Source organism: Podarcis melisellensis (genome assembly GCF_964234715.1).
Source record: "Podarcis melisellensis genome assembly, chromosome: 8".
In the NCBI taxonomy this organism is placed as follows: domain Eukaryota; kingdom Metazoa; phylum Chordata; class Lepidosauria; order Squamata; family Lacertidae; genus Podarcis; species Podarcis melisellensis.
The window spans coordinates 2,341,420-2,363,180 of record NC_138540.1 but is presented as its reverse complement, the minus strand read 5'-3'; the positions used below and the strand labels follow the sequence as shown (position 1 = coordinate 2,363,180).

The following is a 21,761-nucleotide window of genomic DNA, read 5'->3' as shown; positions in this document are numbered from 1 at the left end:
TTTTGTAAACCATCTATGATTATAGGCCAAAGTGACTAGAAAAACCTTTTAAAACTCTTAAAATAACCATGGAGATAGGTGCATTGTTCAAAATATGCCATGTGGAATGCTGCTTCTGAAAGAATCTGGCACCAATCTCCGGGAGAAATGTTATAAACTAGTTGATTTTTGTGTACAGGCATGGGCCTCACAATAAACGGATTTGTTGTTGTATACACAATCGCAATTTGAAAGTTTGTTTGTACCCTGCCCATCTGACTGGATAGCCCCAGCCACTCTGGGCAGCTTCCAGCAAATTAAAACATCAGACACAGTAAAACATTAGACATAAAAAACTTCCCAATACAGGGTTGCCTTCAGATGTCTTCTAAAAGTCAGATACAGTAGTTTGTTTCCTTGACATCTGATTGGAGGGTGTTCCACAGGACAGGCTCCACTACCAAGGAGGCCCTCTGCCTGGTTCCCTGTAACCTCACTTCTCGCAGTGAGGGAGCTGCCAAAAGGCCCTCGGAGCTGGACCTCCGGCTAAATGATGGTGGTGGAGACGCTCCTTCAGGTATACAGGGCCAAAGCCATTTAGGGCTTTAAAAGTCAGCACCAACACTGAATTGTGCTTAGAAATTTAGATCTTTTAGGACCAGTGTAATGTCAGCTCCCAGTCACCAGTCTAGCTGCGGCATTCTGGTTTAGTTGTAGTTTCTGAGTCACCTTCAAAGGTAACCCCATGTAGCGTGCATTGCAGTAGTCTTAAGTGGGAGATAGCCAGGCATGTACCACTCTGGTGAGACATGGCACAAACAGGTAGGGTTTCAGCTGGCGTACCAGATGGACATAGAATTGACCTGTGCCTCCATGGACAGCTGTGAGTCCAAAATAATTCCCAGTCTGCGCACCGGGTCCTTCAGGACCAGGAAATGCCCCACACCTCCCTGTCCCCTGTGACCCAGAAACAGTACTGTCTTGTTGAGGTTCAATCTCAATCTGTTGACTGCTATCCATCTCCCAATTGCCTCCAGATACCCACACAGGACGTTCACTGCCTTCACTGGTTTAAATGAGGTAGAGCTGGGTATCCTCTGCATACTGGTGAATGCTTAGCCCATACCCCCCCAATGATCTCTCCCAGCAGTTTCATATAAATGTTAAAAAGTGTGGGGAAGAGGACAACCCTGAGGCACCCCACAAGTGAGACCACAGGAGGAAGGAGCAGAACCACTGTATAACAGTGCTCCCAGCTCCTCTAGACGGTCCAGAAGGAGGTCATGGTCGATGGTATCAAAGGCCGCTGAGAGATCCAGCAGAACTAGGAAACAGCTTTCACCTTTGTCCCTAGCCTGCCGGAGATCATCAACCGGTGTGGCCATGGTGGTTTCAATCCTATGATGGGGCCTGAAAACTGACTGGAAGGGGTTCAAGTAGTCAGCACCCTTCAGGTGTGCCTGGAGTTGTTCCGCAACCACCCACTCAATCACCTTGCCCAGGAATGGAAGATTTGAGACTGGGCGATAACTGGCCTTAGTGTCCGGGTCCAAAGATGGTTTTTAAAAAAGTGATTTAATAACTGTTTAAGTGGGTCTGGGAAGACTCCCTCACGTTCACCACCCCATGGAGCCCATTGCCCAGCCTTGCCTGGCTTGCTTTTATGAGCCAGGATGGGTAAGAATCAAGGAGACAAGTGGTTGGTTTCACTTGCCCAAGCAGCCTGTCCACATCCTTGGAAGTAACAGGTTGAAACTGATCCCATGCAGCTGGCACTCTCCCACCCTGACCCTGCTATCACAGTAGGAGATCTTGGTGTCCTTACTGAACCCTGATGGTGAACGTGGTTCTGTTAAACTATGAACCACCTGAAAAAGTCTCCTGGATCTGTTTTTTGCAAGTGCAATGGAGGTGGTGAAGAACATCTTCACTGTTGCCATCACCACTTGGTAGGCTCGATGTTGAGCTCCAACCCATGTTCAGTCCGATTTGAAGTAAGTTTTCCACCCCTCTAGCCATCTCAGCGATTGTTTCATCACCCTCTGTCCTGGGGAATACCAGGGAACCATCTGAGCTCCTTGTAATCGGAGAGGGTGCTTTGGAGCCAAACAGTGGATAATCCTGGTTAACTCTGCATTCCAGTGGGCCACCAGGGCGTCAGCTGAAAGGCCACCAGCATGGGATAAGACATCCCCTACCACCCTCTGGAAACCATCTGGATCCATTAAATGGTGGGGGCGGACCATCCAAATCGGTCCCACCTCCCTGCGAAGGGGAAGGGTTGCAGAGAAGTCTAGATGCACCAGGAAATGATCTGACAATGGTACTTTTTTTGTTATGCTGGAACTTAGTGTCAGATCACTCACCTCCACAGTGGTGAACACCAGATCTAAGGCATGTCCATGGCTTATTCAGGGATAGCCCCATGGAGGCCATGTTTTCCATGAAGTCCCAAGAGGCCCCTTGTAAGGTCATGTCAGCATGGATGTTAAAATCCCTTCAGGACAACCAAACTAGGTGTCTCCAGGAGAACATCCTCCATGACCTGAAGCAGTTCAGGCAGGGAATCCTTGGTGCAGCGGGGAGGTCGGTACACCAAAGTGAATCCGGTACTGCCCCTATAGCCCAGCTTCCACAACAAGCATTCAAAAAACAGTGTCTTTCTAAACATCACTGTAACCCTGGGTTGCTGTGTGTAAGAGAAGGCTGGCAGACAAGCAGTGGCAAGAACAGGCTCATCCGCCTCATCCAACCAAGTCTCTGTTACACATGCCAGGTCAAGTCCTCCATCCACGATCAAGACATGGATCTTGTGGACCATTGACTTGGCACAGTGCCACTTTAAGGTCATGTGGGACACCCTTGTTAATACTGGTATTGCTAACGCCATAGAATATTTCAGCAGTGCAGGTAATAATAATAATATTTTTTTTATTTATACCCCGCCCTCCCCAGCAAAGGCCGGGCTCAGAGCGGCTTACAAGCAATAATAAAAACAAGATGAATTATTACAACTTAAAAACAAAAATAAAATACAACATTAAAATAATGGAACATTAAAATATTAAAATGTAGCCTCATCGCAGGAGGAGAAGGAAAAGAAAAGAAAAAAGAGAGAGGGGGGGAGGGAATCAAATTGGCTCCAAGCCAAAGGCCAGGCGGAACAACTCTGTCTTACAGGCCCTGCGGAAAGAAATCAGATCCTGCAGGGCCCTGGTCTCATGAGGCAGAGCGTTCCACCAGGCCGGAGCCAGAGTTGAAAAGGCCCTGGCTCTGGTTGAAGCCAATCTAACTTCCTTAGGGCCCGGCACCTTAAATCTGACCCTGTACTCCACCAGGAGCCAGTGCAGCTTGAAAAGCACTGGGTGAATATGCTCCCATGGCAGAGACCCCGTGAGGAGCCTCGCTGCAGCATTCTGTACCCGCTGGAGTTTCTGGGACAGCTTCAAGGGCAGCCCCGCGTAGAGCGAATTACAGTAGTCAAGCCTGGAGATGACCGTCCCATGGATCACTGTGGCCAGGTCGGGGCGGGAAAGGTAAGGGACCAACTGCTTGATGCGGCGAAGGTGGAAAAATGTCGCCTTGGCTGTTGCTGTAACTTGCGCCTCCATGGAAAGGGAGGCTTCTTGGATTACACCAAAACTCTTAACGGAAGGCAATGGCACTAATTGGGCCCCCACAAGAGAAGGGAGTTGGTCCCTCATCCCCATGCCATCCCGACCTAGCCATAGGACCTCTGTCTTCGAAGGATTTAGTTTCAATCGGCTCCCACGAAACCATCCAGCCACAGCTTCCAAGCATCTGGTCAGTGTGTTTGGGGCCGAGTCAGTGTGGCCATCCATCAGCAGATAGAGCTGAGTGTCATCAGCATATTGGTGACACACCAGCCCAAAGCTCCGGATAATCTGGGCAAGAGGGCGCATAAAGATGTTAAAAAGCATCGGGGAGAGAATTGCGCCCTGTGGCACTCCACACACCAAGGATGTTTTTTATTAAGTATTTTGATATTTTGTATTAAGTATTTTGTTATCTTTTGATAGAATATGTGATGTGCTGCTCACAGATCTGCCATGGCTGGCTTGGTCGTGCAGTCCTATCTCCTTATACTTACATCCCATTGCAAGTGTATTCTGCAGGAAGGAACACAAAAATGCAAAGTGAAATTAGGCTTCTGGTGTATCTTGCTTTCTGCTATTTTTAAGAGTAGGCTTCTAGCTTGTATAGCAGTGCCAGAATAATTCATTAAAAATAATATACTTGCAGAACAAAACATGCAAGATATTATATGCAGTACAGATCATACCTTGTGTTACATTTGCTTCATGATATGTTTTTTCAGGTTGCATCCCGCGGTGACCTGGAAGTACCAGAAAGGGTTACTTCTGGGTTTCGCCGCTCGCACATGCGCAGACGTGCCAAATGACGTCACATGCATGCGCAGAAGCAGCGAATTGCGACCTGCGTGTGCGCAGGTGCACCGCTGCGGGTTGCGTTCTGTTCATGTTGCAAATGGGCCTCCGGAACGGATCCCGTTTGCAACTAGAGGTACCACTGTACTGCTCAACTCTGGCAGTTTGGGTCTTGGTGCAGAATCACCTTAATGCAAAATTATAATATTGTTCCATGTGGAAGACAGACAACTTGATTACCCATTCCTGACATTGTACTACTTTCCAATAGAGATTCCAAGTCTTGCAAGAATACCAAGTTGAGTGTGGAGCCTCTCTAGTTGTAGATGTTTGTGCATTTCAACCCATGATAGTACAGTTCATTGATTTGCATAATCTTGGCTGGAATTTGAAATGGGGTTTCATATTTTTGGGTTTGTTTTCAGAGTCTGCAGTGACAGTAGTAGCTGCAAGAGGCCAGTTTGCAGTGGTGCTGTCAGGACTGGACTTTGGAGCAGAAGCTCAGGGCTGCACTTAGAATGAGCAGGGTGGCCCACAAACAGCTGGGGCACCTTAGCCACATTTTGAAATAAGGGAAGTAAGATGCTTTGCAGTCTAAATAAGGGCTTCCCTTTAAGAACACGATATCGAGAGTGTAAAATTGCTTTGCTCCACTGCTCCTGAGCAGCAGTTTGTTCTGACCAGTGTAGCATTACTGCTATTGATATCCGCCTGCACAGGTAGGGGGGGTCTGGTTTGCCCAGGTGCCAAGAGGTGTATTGCAGAGGCAAAGGTTTTTCAGACAGTTTTGGTTTCCTGCTGCAAGAGGATCTTATTGATTTCTTTACAAAACAGGAGTGGGGTGGACTGTATCGCTTCAGTACTTGTAAAAGAAGCTATTAGGGATGGTTTGAACAGGGTGTGCTGCACGTAGCTCCAGTAAGGGCTCCCCAGTGGAGTTTTGCCAACACTGCCTCCTCATCTGCCTGCAGCATCCGCTTATTGCAGCCTTGCTCTTCCCCCTGCTTCTCTCTCTGCCCCATCTCATCCCCAGCTATCCCTAGCTTGCTTCCCCTAGTCAAAAGCTTTAGCTACATTCCCAACATTCTACTTGGGCTATTTCTGATGACTTATCAGTCCAAGGGAGGCCTAAAACCCAAATATTTGCTTTATTTCAAATCAGTTTGTGGATTTTAGTACTACTTCATCTCTGCAAAAAGCGGAGACATCACCTTACCAACAAAGGTCCATATAGTTAAAGCCATGGTTTTCCCAGTAGTGATGTATGGAAGTGAGAGCTGGACCATAAAGAAGGCTGATTGCCGAAGAATGGATGCTTTGAATTCTGGTGCTGAAGGAGACTCTTGAGAGTCCCATGGACTGCAAGAAGATCAAACGTATCCATTCTGAAGGAAATCAGCCCTGAGTGCTCACTGGAAGGACAGATCCTGAAGCTGAGGCTCCAATACTTTGGCCACCTCATGAGAAGAGAAGACTCCCTGGAAAAGACCCTGATGTTGGGAAAGATTGAGGGCACAAGGAGAAGGGGACGACAGAGGACGAGATGGTTGGACAGTGTTCTTGAAGCTACCAGCATGAGTCTGACCAAACTGTGGGAGGCAGTGGAAGACAGGAGTGCCTGGCGTGTTCTGGTCCAGGGGGTCACGAAGAGTCAGACATGACTAAACGACTAAACAACAATATCTCTGCAGATCCACATTTATCAGTAGCTCTCTTCCTTCCCTATGCCCTCACCATTCCCCTAGACTTTCTTTTTAAAATTATCTTTTTATGGTCACTTGCCTTCTATAGGAGGGGTGGGGAACATCTGTCTTGGGGGCTGAGTGCAACCTTCTAAGCCCCTTGCCAGACTTGATGTGCTTTTGCCTGCCTGAAATAGGCCTTTGGACTTTGACCACACCTTTGCTTGCCGGATAGAGGATGGATGTGTTTGCATAGAAACTAGCCTGCTGTACAAAGGTAAAATTCACATGTGTAGCTTCTCCCACTTTTGCCTCTAGTCCTGCCCACCACTGGCATGTGGCCCCCAAAAGGTTTCTCAGAAGTGATAGTGGCCCTTGGACTGGAAAATGCCTCTACACCTGCTCCTCTAGCTCCTCCCCACCACTGGATAGCTCAATCGATTAGAGCATGGTGCTGATGATACCAGGGTTGCAGGCTCAATCCTCATATGGGGCAGCTGAATTGCAGGCGGTTGGACTAGATCATCCTCAGGGTCACTTCCAACTCTACCATTCTATGACTCTATCTCCTTCTTTCCCAGCTGCCCTCCCTCTCCCACAGGAGCAATGTCTGAGATAGCTTCTAAGCTTCACCAATTGCAGCAAAAAAGCATCGCCACACTATCCCTTAGTTTCTACCTGCCTGTATCTTCCTTTTCTTCTTGCCTTGGCTCTTAGCAACTGGGGGGGGGGCAGAAAATCCATATTGCCCTTTTCACAAAAAAGTGACATTTCACAGAGCAAAGAGCTCCAGGCTTGGTATAGAAGCTACACAGTTCCTGCCACCTGCAGCCTAATCTGGTGCCTGTTTCTTCAGAAGTTAATGGTCAGGAGAAAAGGGGTGAGTGAAGATCTATATCAAGAACAAAGGAGGCGGGTAAAGATCTACATGGGGATCTGCCACCCCTGTGGATCCTGCCACCTGAGGCAGCTGCCTCACCTTGCCGGCCCTGCAAACGGCCACTGGATTTGATGAAATTTACTAGTGCATACATGTCCACAGGGCTGTAGCTGTAGTCAACACCTGCCACCTGCTCCAAATCATGAGCGACTCCGCTGCATCCTGCAAAGCTCACCAGACACTCAGTTGGACAGTAAGGACCCAAATCACTTCTTCTCGACTGATGGGCCTTGCAGTCCAGAAGCGCTGCAGGGCACCAGGTTAGGGAAGCTTGGCCAGGGCTCTGAACAGGGGCAGACCCTGGGGGCTCAGATTTCAACACTGCCCTGAGTGACGCCAACATTCACCCTCTCCCTGCTTCTCTCACTCCATCCTAAATAAGAGTCGTGCCCCCCCCCCCAGCTCTCCCCTCAACCTGCCTCTGCTCTGAAGGAGCCACTTCCTGGAAGAGTGCAGAGCGAAGAGCGGCAGCATCTCATCCCGGCCCCCCAGCGCCGAAGGTGGGGCACTTTCCGCTGAACCTCTGCAACGGGGAGGGGCCTCAGCGAGCGATGGCATCCTGTGCAGAAGCTGGGCGCCCTCAATCCGCTGGTCCCATAGAACTGTGGCGTGAGAGGGACTCCGAGGGCAATCCAGTCCAGGGTGGAAGAGCGGCCAGGCTCGACGGGCTGGTGCTGGGGGGCTCCGAGGAGCCAGCGCCTAACAGCTTGGGAATGGCGCCCAGGGACGACCCTCCAGCCAAGGGAAGGGGAGCCCGGCGGGCTCGGCGCTGCGTCGGCTGCAGCCGCGCGCGCTGGTTATATATAGAAGGGAGCCGGCGGCGCGCCCGCTGCCCCGCGCGGCTGCGTCAGCCAAGGGAAGCTGCTCCAAGGTGTCCCGGTTTATCCGGGCGATTATTCTGCTCCCGGGCCAGATCTGATGTGAGATCGAGGATCCTTTGTTTTAAATGCTGGTGGGTTGTTGTGGAGTGGGGGGGTGGGGAGCCCTACTCGCCCTCAGACATAATCCTCAGGTCCCCTGCTTTCATTTTATTAAAAAATGAGTGCATAATAAGGCCACATCCGCATCATGCATTTAAGGCACCACTGTAAACCCAAAGAAATCCTGGGAACGGCAGTCTGTGCTGAGAGTTGTCCCTTCCCAGGCAGGGCTACAATTCCCAGGATGCAATAGACGACCCACCCGCCTCCCTAGGGGACTCTGCAAACTGCAGCTGGCTGGGCTTGCCTTCCCCACCATCACAGCCTTTTCCATATAACCTCAAAGAGTCTTATGACAACTGAAGGCTTCAGCACATTTATGATACAGCATAAGCCGGCAACGATGCTCACTTCTATGCATGGCCAGGAAGTGCCCAGGCGAGAGGTCAGAGGGAAGTGAAATGCAAGGAGGACAGTGGCGATCAACGTAAACTGACACAAGCACACATCCTGGAATTGGTAAGCTAGGTAACATACGTAGCGTTGTAAAAATACGTCATCTAAAGTCAAGTACAGGTGAAAAACTGAATTTCCTGATAAATTGTGATTCAGAGGTTTCCCTTGAAGGTCCTTTCTTTGGCCGCTCTAAGATCACTTGCCGCAGGGGCAAGAAGCCTTTTGCAGCCTGAGGGCAACATTCCCTTCTGGGCAGCCTTCTAGACATAGCTGTCAACTTTTCCCTTTTCTTGCGAGGAATCCTATTTGGAATAAGGGAATTTCCCTTTTAAAAAGGGAAAACGTTGACAGCTATGCTTCTAGAGATAGGGGCGGGGCAAGAGGCAAAAGTGGGCGGAGCAACTAACAGTTTCTACCTGTAGGTACCATAGGCTAGCTTCTAAGCCCACTCACACAACCCTCTTCATGCGGACAGGCCAAAGGAATTATCAGACTTGAAAGGGAAAAGCGGGGGGGGGGCAGATCAGGGCCAGTGATGGGTGTGGCAGAGGGAGAGGTTTCAGAGCCAGAGAAAAAGGGCTGCAGGGCTGCCTTGGGACCCATCGACCTGAAGTTCAATTCCTTGAGTTACAGCATACTCTGATATTCTGAAATGCTCCACTGTTTTCTAGATACTGTATCACAATTTCTAATTCAGATTCCTGCCCAGACAGCTTTAAAATATCATTCCTTCTAACAGCAAATTTAGCTGGTAAGTGCTGATCGGATTGTAGCTAAAATAGGGCATCAGAGAAACCACAGGGAGGTAGCATCATGCTCTGGAAAACCAAAGATTACAAAAATACAAAAAATACAAAAAGAGGCAGGGAGGAGGGATATAGGGCAAAAACCTAAGAAGGCATTTCTCTTCCAATGGCCCACTGAGGACTGAGCATATTCAGAGATCACAGAATGCTAAGTTTCATAGAATCATAGAGTTGTAGAATTGGAGGGGACTTATGGAATATGTAGAAATGGAGGAACTTCCTGGAAGAATAAGAAAACAACATAATAAACTTTTTATAAAAGAACAGAAATGGTTTATTGAATGTTGTTTAGTCATTTAGTCGTGTCCAACTCTTCGTGACCCCCTGGACCAGAGCACGCCAGGCACTCCTGTCTTCCACTGCCTCCCACAGTTTGGTCAAACTCATGCTGGTATCTTCGAGAACACTGTCCAGCCATCTCGTCCTCTGTCGTCCCCTTCTCCTTGTGCCCTCCATCTTTCCCAACATCAGGGTCTTTTCCAGGGAGTCTTCTCTTCTCAGATTTATTGAATATTTACAGATAAATTGTAAACAGATAAAAACACTGGCAGGATTATTGTAATAACCTGCAGGTGTATATCTATTTAAAGAAGAGAAATAAATGAGTAAGTTAATCTGGATATGCAGAAGATATTAAAAATAAATTTAAGAAACTGCAGAAATAGAGGGAAGGAAGTCAATTTTTAAAATGTTAAAATTATTGCACAATCAGTGAAATGTATACGTATATCTGAAAAGTATAAATAAATTTTAAAAGAAGAAGAAGAAGGCCATCATATCTCCTCTCAGTCTTCTATTCCCCAGGCTTCTTCAACCACTCCTCATCAGGCTTGGTTTCCAGGCCTTTGATCATCTTGGTCTGCCTCCTCTGCACATCTTCAAGCTTGTCAACATCCTTCTTAAATTGTGAGGGAGGATGACAATGGGGGGAATGGGAACTGAATGGGATAGAAGAGGTCATGGCTGCAAAGCTGTAGCCCTGAACTGGTGATGATATACTGCAACACTTTGTTGCAGCTCCCATGCAGAGTCAGACTGTGCACACACCATACATTTAAAACACATTGCTTTCACCCAAAGAATTCTGGTAACTGTGGCATGTTAGGCATGCTGGGGATTGTAGCTCTGTGAGGGGTAAACAACAGTTACCACGATTCTTTGGCTCAGAGCAGCCCCAATGGAATGAATGGCCCTAAGTCGTCTCCATTAATTCCAATGTGTCAGAGTATGACTAGGATTGGCTCCAGCCCGCTGTGTTTATGCAGCCATCATGAACAGAACGCACAACAGGCAGAGAGAGGACCTTTTGCAAGGTGTGGGAAAGGTGAGCTGGCCTGGCTCCTGGATCAGGGTGAGGATCCGAGCACACGCAGTTGTCATACATGTGGCAAAATGAGCAAGGCACTGGAAAACACCCCACACCCTGGCTGGCTTTTATTGGTTTATTTAATGTGGAAGCTTGGGGTTTATCGGGCAATGGGCAGAAGAGACAGCCCCAGCTTTGCCTGCTGCTGAACTTGCCTGTTAGCGTGAGGCTTAGTAAGCCAGAGCACCTTCACTTGGTTGCTCTAAATTTATATGCCTGGCTAGCTTTTCCCAGCTGTGACTGCAGCCAATCAGACCAGGGTGTGCGGCTCAAATGCCAGAAAGCAGGAGTTTGAAAGGGTTAGGACAGTTTAGCCTCTTGGGCTAAAGTTTTTTCAAAACTTTAAAAAACACATTAACAAGCTTTTACCTTGTTTTATATAGTACTCAACGCAAAGCATAAACTTTTAGCCGAGCACCTGTCTAGAGTGTTTGGGATTAGAGGACAACACAGCTATAGTGGGCATAACAGAAACATGGAGGAATGGAGAGAATTGGTGGTATATGGGGACAAACTTTATAGGAAGGACAGGGAAGGGCAAACGGGAGGTGGTGTCGCTCTCTCTCTACCTCAGAGAGGACATAAGAGTCTTGTTGTTTCGGGAGGAAATGAAGGAATGTGCCTTTGGGGGAAGGTTGCAGCTCCTGCTGAGACCGACGTGGGAGAGACGGTTTGTTGCAGCCGGGGCAGAGCGAGGGGCCCAGTTTTGTGCTGCAGATGCACCTTGGCGGACCCTAAATGATTGTGCCCCAGGACAGCGGTCACAGAACTGACCAGGGGGCCAGTTCAGGACAGGCCACCAGAAAGTTCTTCTTCACCCTGTGCATAGTTAAACTCTGAAATTTGCTCCCACGGAGAGCAGTGAACACCACCAACTTGGATGGCTTTACTGTAGAGGAGAATTAGGCAAATCGATGGTGAATAACGCTCTCGGTGGCTACAGAGATACCTCTGGATTCCCTTGGCTGGGAATCGCGAGGGAAGGGAGCTCTCTTGCACTCTCGGGTCCCGCTTGCCAGCTTCGCACGTGGGGCGTCTGGCTGGCCTCGGGGAGAACAGGGCGCTGAACGAGATGTTCCTTTGGCCTCTCCTTATCTCCTTCTGTTACAAGCAGAGCTGCGTGGCTCTCTTTTCCTCTGTGAAATGCTGGGAGGTTGATGCATTGTCACAGGAGAAGAAGGAGGGAGGTGAGCGAGCAAGGCAGTGCCTGGGAGGGGGCGCCGGGGGGGCACTGTTACTAGGCGAGGCTGGGCAGCGCAGGCAGGCAGGAAGCTCCCCCCAGCCTCCCACCCCACAGGCGGGGCGCATCCATCCACCATCCGGGGGTTACGCACTGCGGTCCTCTCCCCTCCCCTCCCCGCTCTTGTCTCCCTGCCAAGAAGTACACACACGCACCGAGCGCGGTCACATTCATCAGCCAGCCTGCGAGAGATTTGCTCGCCTCGCAGGCTCCTCCTTTGCAACAGGACCGCCCCTCGCCTTACCTTAGATGAACCCGGCAGGCCGGCTTGCTTTGCTGCCGCCGCCGCCTCTGCTGGCTGTTCTCTGCAACGTAGCGGATCAATGGGAAACGGGCGTGCGATGGGAAGGTTTCACAAGCGAGGCCGCCGCCGGCCAGAGACATTTGGGTACCTAGGGCGGAGCATCCGAATGGGAACCGAAGGTCACATCCCCCACGCCGTACATACATAGCACTCTTGCAGCGCTATAGGAGTCATGACTTCTCCAGAAGAATATTAGGGGACCCAAACTACAGACTCAGACCCCAGGATTTGGGGGTGGGGTGGGGTGGGGTGGGAAGTAAGCCATCGCTCTTAAAGTGGTATAAATGTTCATTCTATGTACGGTGTGGATGTGACCTAAGGCTAAACCCTTCTGGGTCAGACAGCAGGCAACCCCTGAGTCTCTTGTGGAAGCCAATTCCCGAGTGAGACGATGCAGAAGGACTTCTCTCATCTCTCCCGAATCTTCCCTGGTTGTCCCTTGCCCAGATTATCCGGAGCTTTGGGCTGGGTTGTCACCAATATGCTGATGACACGCAGCTCTGTCTGCTGATGGATGGCTATACCGATTCAGCCCCAAACACACTGACCAGTTTATGAATTGGATTTTATTTGTTTTAATTTGGAAAACCTTAATAAAAATTATTTTTTTAAAAAAAGATAACCAATACAATTCAATCTTGGGAGCCGATTGAAACTAAATCCTTCGAAGACAGAGGTCCTATGGCTGGATTGGGATGACATGGGGTTGGGGGGCCAACTCCCTTCTCTTGCGGGGCCCAATTAGTGCCATTGCCTTCCGTTAAGAGTTTGGGTGTAATCCTTGACGCCTCCCTTTCCATGGAGGCGCAAGTTACAGCAACAGCCAAGGCGACATTTTTCCACCTTCGCCGCATCAAGCAGTTGGTCCCTTACCTTTCCCGCCCCGCCCTGGCCACAGTGATCCATGCGACGGTCATCTCCCGGCTTGACTACTGTAATTTGCTCTACGCAGGGCTGCCCTTGAAGCTGTCCCAGAAACTCCAGCGGGTGCAGAATGCTGCAGCGAGGCTCCTCACGGGGTCTCTGCCATGGGAGCATATTCACCCAGTACTTTTCCAGCTGCACTGGCACCCGGTGGAGTACAGGGTCAGATTTAAGGTGCTGCTTTTGACCTTTAAAGCCCTTCACGGCCTAGGACCCTCGTACCTACGGGACCGCCTCTCCTGGTATGCCCCACGGAGAGCCTCAAGGTCCATAAATAACAACACCCTAGTGGTCCCAGGCCCTAAAGAAGTTAGATTGGCTTCAACCAGAGCCAGGGCCTTTTCAACTCCGGCCTGGTGGAACGCTCTGCCTCATGAGACCAGGGCCCTGCAGGATCTGATCTCTTTCCGCAGGGCCTGTAAGACAGAGTTGTTCCGCCTGGCCTTTGGCTTGGAGCCAATTTGATTCCCTCCCCAATCTGAAGAAGTGTGCATGCACACGAAAGCTCATACCAAGAACTAACTTAGTTGGAAGGAAGCTACATTTTAATATTTTAATGTTTCAATTTTCTAATGTTGTATTTTATTTTTGTTTTTAAGTTGTAATCATTCAACTTGTTTTTATTATTGCTTGTAAGCCGCCCTGAGCCCGGCCTTGGCAGGGGAGGGCGGGGAATAAATACTACTACTACTACTACTAATAATAATAATCCACAAGTTCCAGGGTTAGGAGGGGGGAGAGAACTTTCTCTCCACTTTCACCTTGTCATAAATTTCTATCCTGCCGCCTCTACTCGCCTTTTCTCTAAGCTGAAAAGCCCCCGATGCTGCCGCCTTTCTACATGGGGAGTCGCTCCCTCGCCTCGCCTGCCCTTTTCCAACTCTGCAATATACTTTTGGGGCGAGGCAGCCGGGACTGCGCACTGCATCCCACAGGCCTGTCACCTGGTCTTCCTTTGGTTGGCGATGACAGGGAGCGACTCTTACACTGCGCCTTCCTCCCAAGGGGCTCAAGGAAGTATGTATTGTACCCTCAAAACAGCCCTGTCAGGTAGACGAGGCAGACTGTCTGCCCCTGTCGAAGTTTCTTTAAAAGCTATCCGCGTCCAGTCCCCGCCGGCATCTCCAGGTGGGGCTGGGGAGACCCCTCCAGATTCCCGGAGAGCTGCTGCCGGTGGTCCGTGCGGGCAGCGCGGAGCCAGGGGGCAACGTGCGCACTGGCCGGAGCTGGCGCGGGGGTGCCCGGCTTCCTCGGCTCCGGCTTGCGGACGTGCCTTTCGCCTTGGTGCTGCGCTCAGCGCCTCCTCCTCCTCCTCCTGCTGCTGCTGCCGCCGCCGCCGCTCTTCCCCGCCCCGCAGGGACGCAGCGAACCAGGCAGCCGCGCCAGAACACTCGGCGCGCACGTAAGACCCACCGCCAGGCGCGGCCCTTGCTGCGGGACAGGCTTTGCGCAGCGCGGAGCGCGCAGGCCGGGAGGCTCCTCCGGGGCATGGGCCGTAGCGCCAGCCCGCTCCCCGTCTCCCCCTCTGGCTTTGGAGAGAGAAAGGGCACCTACCTCCCCCATCCACGCACTCCCCCCCCCAAAAAGCGTCGAAAAGAGGAAGCCGGGATGGAAGCCCCTAATCCGGCCCTCCGGCCCCTGGGACACTTCCCAAGTCACAACCTTCACCTGCTAGCATAGCACGCGCACACCTTGCGTGTTTTTGCCTGGCTGGGATGAGTCTCTTGCGCTCTCTGAACATGGCTTTCTGCTTGCCCGGACGGGGGCTCGAGAGAAGGAGGTGTCCGGGCTCTAGTTCACATTCCTTGCTTACCCCGCCCCGCCCACCTATGGCCCCCATAGGGCCCTCCGCTGAAAAGGGTCCCTCCACTGCCTCTGTCTGGAAAGATGGACAGATCCGTAGAGGGTGCACTTGCGAGCGGCCACCGTGAGCCAGGACGTAACAAGGAGCAAGTTGCAAAGGGAGCGGGGGCAGTTCGGATCATCAACTCACCCCCCCCCCCGCCAACTCTCTCTCATTCTCTCAGGAGGCTCTTAAGAGCCTGGAGGGTTCTTTGGCTCTGCTCAGCACCCGCTCTGAAGCGGGCATGTGGCCCTCAGGAATAGTTCTGATGGAATGTGGCCCTCAGCAGGAGAAGCTTGCTAACGGGAGTCTTTCTGGAACAAGCACGTGCTCCCTGCCTTTGCAAGGAACCAGAAAGGCACCGTCTACTTCAGCCGGGCCGATGGGCCTCCTGGCTCAGTGCTGTCTGCGGAGACTGGCAGCATTTCCTAGGGTCCTGGGCAGAGGAGGGCGTTCCACATCCTAGCTGGAAAGATCAGTGATTGAACCCAGGGTGTTCTGTGTTCAAAGCAGATGCTCTACCACTGAGAATCACCCTTTCCCTTCTGACTGTAGGGAACAGAATGCTGGACTGCAGTGAATTTTGAGTCGGGGTCCCTCCCTCAAGATTGGTGGGGAGGTTTTCTGGGTGTATTCTGCAGCAGTGCAACATGTGAAGGAAGCACTAATCGTGCATTAGTGGTGGATATATACTGGATCATTCACACATCACTCCACTTTATTAGCTGCTCTGCAATGCTTCCCCAATGGGACCGCATTATTGGCTTTTGAAGGGGCTTTTTTGCACCCCGCCCTGCTGCTAGAACATTTGCAGTGTAAACGGTAAATGTTTTCAGGATGTCAGCAGGAAATTACAGGACATGCACCAATTTTCAAATGAAGCGCCAAAACTTTGGCAGGAGCCAACAGTGTTCTGGTTCTAAAATCATACACTGTATGTATTCTCCTGCCGTGCAGAAAAGTCATTGGCAGTGGAATTCTGCTTCCATTTCATTTCAAGAGAGCAAGAGAAAGAAGCCTCTAAAATATTCTTGGGTGCCCATTGCTCCGTTTGTGCTCCAAGAAAATCTCCAGCCTTGGAAGAGATCTTGGGGTCACACCTCCAGTTCCACCCCTGCTTCACTGGCACCCCCTTTAAAACATGTTGGGTGGTTTGTTCTCCTGGGCTGGCTTTGCTTTATGGTTTCAGCATGTTTTGCCACGGCGGAGCAATTACAGTCCTGCTTTGCTCTAAGCAGAGTTTGAATGAAGAATGAAGAATCGCCTCCAGTTTAGGCATGTGAATTGCCCCATAACCATTGGTGATGGTGAGGAATACTGGAGAGAGTCAGGGTGTGGGTGCAAATGTTAAGGGCGGGATTTACTTTATATTGTTCTTTTGTTGATTTCATAAAATTTATATACCACTTGGTTGTAAAAACCACTCTCAAAGCAGTTTACAAAAAGAATAAAACTATAAGGCTATCAGTAATAACAGTTTAAAGTAACTATTGAAAACATTCAAAAACAATTTAAATACATGATAAATTAAAACACATTAACATTATTCATGTCTGTGTAGTCTTGCCTAAACAAAAATGTTTTCAGAGGGGCCACAAAGAATGTCAGGAGGGTGCCTTCCTGCTGTCCACGGGCAGGGAGATCCAGCGTGGGTGTTGCTGCCGACTAAATGACTGATTTCTTACCAAGGTGGAACAATTATTGTGTGGCACACGTAACGCTGCCAGTTCTGCAGGTCGACACAATCAAGTGGGCAAATATGGGGTAAAGCAATATCACAGGTAAACTGGTCCCAAGTTATTAAGGACTTTGTGTACTTGGCCCAGTGGCAAATTGGCTCCCAGTGCAGGTCTCTGAGCCCAGGTGCATTTCTCTGGGTTGTCATGCAAGCTGCTCCTGAGACCAAGGAGCTTCCTGTGAATCTGACAAATCCTCTCAGCTCCGTTCTCTCTCAGCTGTGGAAATTTTTGCTACACGTCTCAGGAGGATAAATCCTAGTGAGTTGCTGGAAACATTGAGCCAATTCTGTTGAGCTCACATGTATTATTGATGTTGTATTATTAATAAACTGGTATCTATACTTCTGTTAAACTCTGTGGTGCTCTTAAAAACAGTGGGGGGGTGTCAAAGAATCATAGAACTGTAGAGCTGGAAGGGACCCCAAGGGTCATCTAGTCCAACTCTTTGCAAGGCAGGAATCTCGGCTAAAGCATCCATGGCTGATGGCCATCCGACCTAAATGGGAACGGAGGAGAGGCTGAGCACCTCCATCAAGAACAGGCTTGAGAGAGACGGAGGGTCAGCTGCGTGCCACGTTCAAGGGGCAGCATGAAGCTTCTTCTCCATGGGTTCCAGGGGCGAATAGACGTTTGTGCGGTGCTGCTGCGCTCAGCCCTGCTTGTGGGGCACCTGGTCGCAGGCTGTGAGGATGGGGTGCTGTGCTAGGAGGGCCTTTGGTCTGATCCAGCAACCTGGCTCTTCTTATCTTCGTACCTTCTGAAAGAACCTGCTAAGCAATGCTACAGAAGAAAGTCATAATGGAACTGAATTAGGGCCCAGAATGCTTGCGGGGTCTTGCTTGCTTATTTATTCATACCATATTTTTCCATGTATAAGACGATATTTCCCCCCAATATTTTAAAGTTTAAAATTGGGAGTCATCTTATACACGGAACGTTGCAATTAAGTATAAAAATAAATACATGCCACCATCCATATTCTTTTCCCGCAGCCTCCCCTCACTATTGGCCTCACGACAAACCCTGGTCTGGTACTCCCCCCCCAGCAGCCCCCACTCCGGACATTGTCCCTTCCACCCGGTTCCCTCAGCCGCCCCCTGGCTATTCCCCAAGCGCACTCACTCAGGCAGCTCCGGCAGGCGCAGCTCCTCCCAGCGGCAGAGGAATCCGCTCGGGCGCCTGGGGCTGAGAGAGCCGCTGGTGGGGACGGGGCGCACCGTGGGGCCTCCGGAGCCTGCCTGCCTCTCCCACTCAGCCGCCTACGGCTGGAGGGGAGGCCCAAGGGGCAGTGCAGTTGGCTCCTCTGGATGTTTGAGAGTGGAGCAGAAAAATGCAGTTTGACTTCTGCAGCATACAAATTCCCTCACAAAGGGTTCTTTAGCTATGATTCTTGCGTTGCCGCGCCGACCAGTTCCCGGCCATCGGGGACGTGCTCTCATTCCAGCTCAGCTGCCGCTGCTCCAGTTTTTATACGGCACGTTATAATAATGCTGACTAGCCCCGCAAAATAAAAAAAATTACCCACCGTAATTACGATACTAAATATATCAGTAAAGCTGTTCTGTTTGATGTTTAAATATACGGTACTAAATATACCGGTGTTTTGAATAAAATATCAAAGTTGTTCTGTTTGGTGTTTAAAATATTTATTTCTTAATTTTGGGCTCAAAAAATAGGGGTCGTCTTATACATGGGGGTGTCTTATACAGGGGAAAATACAGTACATACATACATACATACACACCTACATACAGTGGCACACTCCCAATCTCTGAGCAGCAAGAGACTCCAGGGGTGCCTGCACTTACCCAGTACAGTAGTACCTGTAGTTACGAACTTAATTCGTTCTGGAGGTCCGTTCTTAACCTAAAACTGTTCTTAACTAGAGGTGTGGTTTTGCTAATTAGGCCCCTTGCTGCTGCTGCGCCACCAGCGCACAATTTCCATTCTCATCCTGTGGCAAAGTTCTCAACTCGAGGTAACTCTTCTAGGTTAGCGGAGTTTGTAACCTGAAGCATTTGTAACCTGAGGCGTTTGTAACTCGAGGTACCATTGTATCGGTTTCCTTGCAAGGCAGCTCAATGGAGACTGTGATGTCTTTAGGATATCTGGTTTCATTTAGACATATATATAGCCTGAGCAAAGGCTCACAGTGTTAACATGCCAACAGATCTTGCTCCTCACTAGGGTTCCAGGGAAAGCCCTAGCAGTCGCAGCTTGGATCCAGCCCAGAGCAAGGCAGGCCTCTGTGTCTCCAGAGTCCAGCATCAGTCAAAACTCAGGGCTTCTCCACACCTTTGCTCTGCATTTCTAGGCACAGGTGTGTACTTAAAAGCTTCCTGTCCAAGCACTCCCCCCCCACCTCTGGCAGTTTCCCCAAGAAAACCTGCTCTTTATTGCTGAATCCAAACAAACAGCAATCCAAGAAAAACCCAAGTTGCCATTTGCTCCGATTCAACATTAAAGAGTGGGCTTTCCTGAGGAAACTGGCAGGTTAAAAGAAAGAAAAAGTGCTCAGACACAGACCAGAAAAGCGCAGGGCAAATGGTAAGTGTGGAATGTGGATTCCCACCCCCCACCAGCGCTTTTCTGGGCCTCATGCTTCTCCATTCTTTGGATGAAGTGGCATCCAGCTCGGTAAGGTGTGGGGGAGGCTGCACCTTATGTCTCTAAGCAACAGAGCAGCCTCTCTGGAGATTGTAGCTAAGGGCACTCATTGGGTTTGGCTGGGTCAGCAGTCTCTTCCACTAGGCTTGGAAGGGGTCCAGGGCATCATCCAGACTGACCTGCTGGTCTCTCTCTTCTCCCCACTTCTCTATTTCTCTTAAACAGCTGCAACCTCCAGTTCACATGACAACTTAAAGATGCACGCCTTTGCACTTTCCTGAGTCTGCAAAGAGGTGCCTCTTGGAAGAGAATTGCTCTTCCGTGGGCTCAGGCGGTGAGAGTATTGCCACCAACAGCTGTTCTGGGGCACAGAGAGTTGGTATTGCTGGTCCTGGTAGCTGCTATGGATCAGGATTGCAAGTCAGTGTTTGTCATCTGTGCCGGCTCAAGAGATTTAGGGAGTGAAGTCAAACTAACTTTTACTCAGAGTAGCCCCACTGAAATTATTGGGCCTAAGTTAGCCATGTCCTTTAATTTCAATGGGCCTACTCTGAGTAGGACTGATGTTGGATACAATCCAGCTGATGTTTCTTCACCTTCCTCTCAATAAGTTAGGGCACAATTAGGGATGGACAAATTCGTCACATTTGATTTGTTTCCCCCACTTTTTCTAATTTTAACTGCGGTTTGCCACATTTCTGTATCAGATTGTGAATCTCTGCCTGCAAAGAGGCCTCCCCAAAATTTACCATCATTTTGGTATGCATTCCTCATAATATGAGCATTTGCTGCAGGAGGTTTTCCGCAGTAGAGTGCATTTGGGTAATTTATCTTCACTCATACATTTATAAGGCACATGTTCCCTTAATATATGCACTTTTGCATACTAGTTTTGTTTTGGGAACGGCAGCATTAAATTCGGGGAAGTGCAAACATCCAAGGATAGCTGCCATATTGCACAAGAGCATCAGGAGAGCCCACTGGATCAGGCCCGTGGCCCACCTAGCCCAGCATCCTTCTCTCACCGTGGCCAGCTGAATGCCAAACAGGCGCAGAGCACAAGACCACTCACTCACCCTTCCTGCAGCAGTGAATTGAACCAAATTTCTCTCCCATCCTCAGGCACAATCCTCTGGGGAGTTCTCCTGCGCAACCCCCATTGAAAGGAAGGGGAGCTGTGCAAGAGACAATCCTCTGGGGAGTTCTCCTGCATGCGTCTCCTTGACATGAAGGGAGCTGAGCTGTGCCGCGTGTGGCTGCTGCATTCGCAGAACCCGAGATGGCGCCTTGCCTGCTGTCTGCCGCGCTGCGTGGAACAACGCGCAGACCCGCCGCTGCTCCCTGAAATGGCTGCTGCCGGGCTTGCCATCTTGCTGGAAGCCAGCGGGGACAGAAGAGCTCCCCGCTGCCCCGCTGTGTCCTTCAGCCGACGCCGCATCGAGCATGCTCAGCACACGCGCAGCACTCGTCCTCCGTGCGCTGCGCAGAGGCAGCCCGCTCCTTGTCAGCCCCTTCCCCGCCTGTGTCCTCAGATGCCCTCGGCTGCACTTCCATCTGTTCCAAGCCTTCCCCATGAATGAATGCGCCAAAAGGAGCGCGGGGGTGGGGAGAGAGAGGATTAATGGACGTGATCAATACGGGGTTTCAGATACTCACCTGCCGCCGCCAGGAATTCTAGCAAGCGAAATCTGCTCTGCATTTGAGAGGCTGTCCGATGCAACCCTGGATGGCCAAAAAGCTCCCCCCCCCCGCATTCCTCCAGCAGGCCGTACCCGCCTTTTGTATGTTGATAATCTTTAAGTTTATCCTCCACAAAATGCAGAGCGCTTCACCGACATTGTATAGCGGACAGAAGAAATCCGAAAAGCAGCGGGCAAAATTTGGTCAAGCATATCAGCGGGGGGTGGGGGGTTGGGGAGAAGGGGGAGGAAGACAATAAGCTCTGATTCTGCTGGCCTGGCGGAGCCTAGGGGTCTTTTCAAAAGGACAGCACCAAGTGGCGGTTGTCGTGCGCGCGCCTTCCTGTTCCTTTGTACATGACATGTGGAAACAAAGGGGGTCTTGCAGCGCAACCAGATGGTTTTGTGACTTTGACGAATGGCCGAGTATCTCCAGTAAGACCCCTCCCCACCCTCTCTGGTTCCGAATCCAGGGAGCTTTGGGGATGACATCCAACGCAGCAGAATTCCACAAGGGCGGCTCACCCCTCCCCCAATTCTGCAGACAAATCTTGTCTATGCAAATCCAGGCAAATATGTACAGCCTGGCAGGGAATAGCTTTGTCTTTAGCATGGTTCACACACTCAGACTATGCGCATTTAAGCTGGGGCGAAACTACCCGGGACAAAGACGCTGTTTGGCAAAAACAAACAAAGAAACATTTGCATCCATCCACCCACAGGCGGGGAGATTCAATGGTGCCCCTCGGGCAACTTCACCCAGGGCAAAAAACCTAAGGGACCCCCCCACAAAGACTTCTGGGAACTTTACACTTCACAGAGCTACAATCCCCAGCCCCTGAAGTAATCACAGCTCCCATGATTCTT

At 50.3% G+C, this 21,761-nt stretch overlaps 1 protein-coding gene across 1 annotated transcript in view; it reads right to left on the bottom strand.

Moving 5' to 3' along the window:
• Positions 1-21,761, bottom strand: part of LOC309375832 (putative CENPB DNA-binding domain-containing protein 1) — a gene marked incomplete at its 3' end in the record, with an annotated part of 146,563 nt that overhangs the window by 95,503 nt on the left and 29,299 nt on the right. The window lies entirely within an intron of this gene.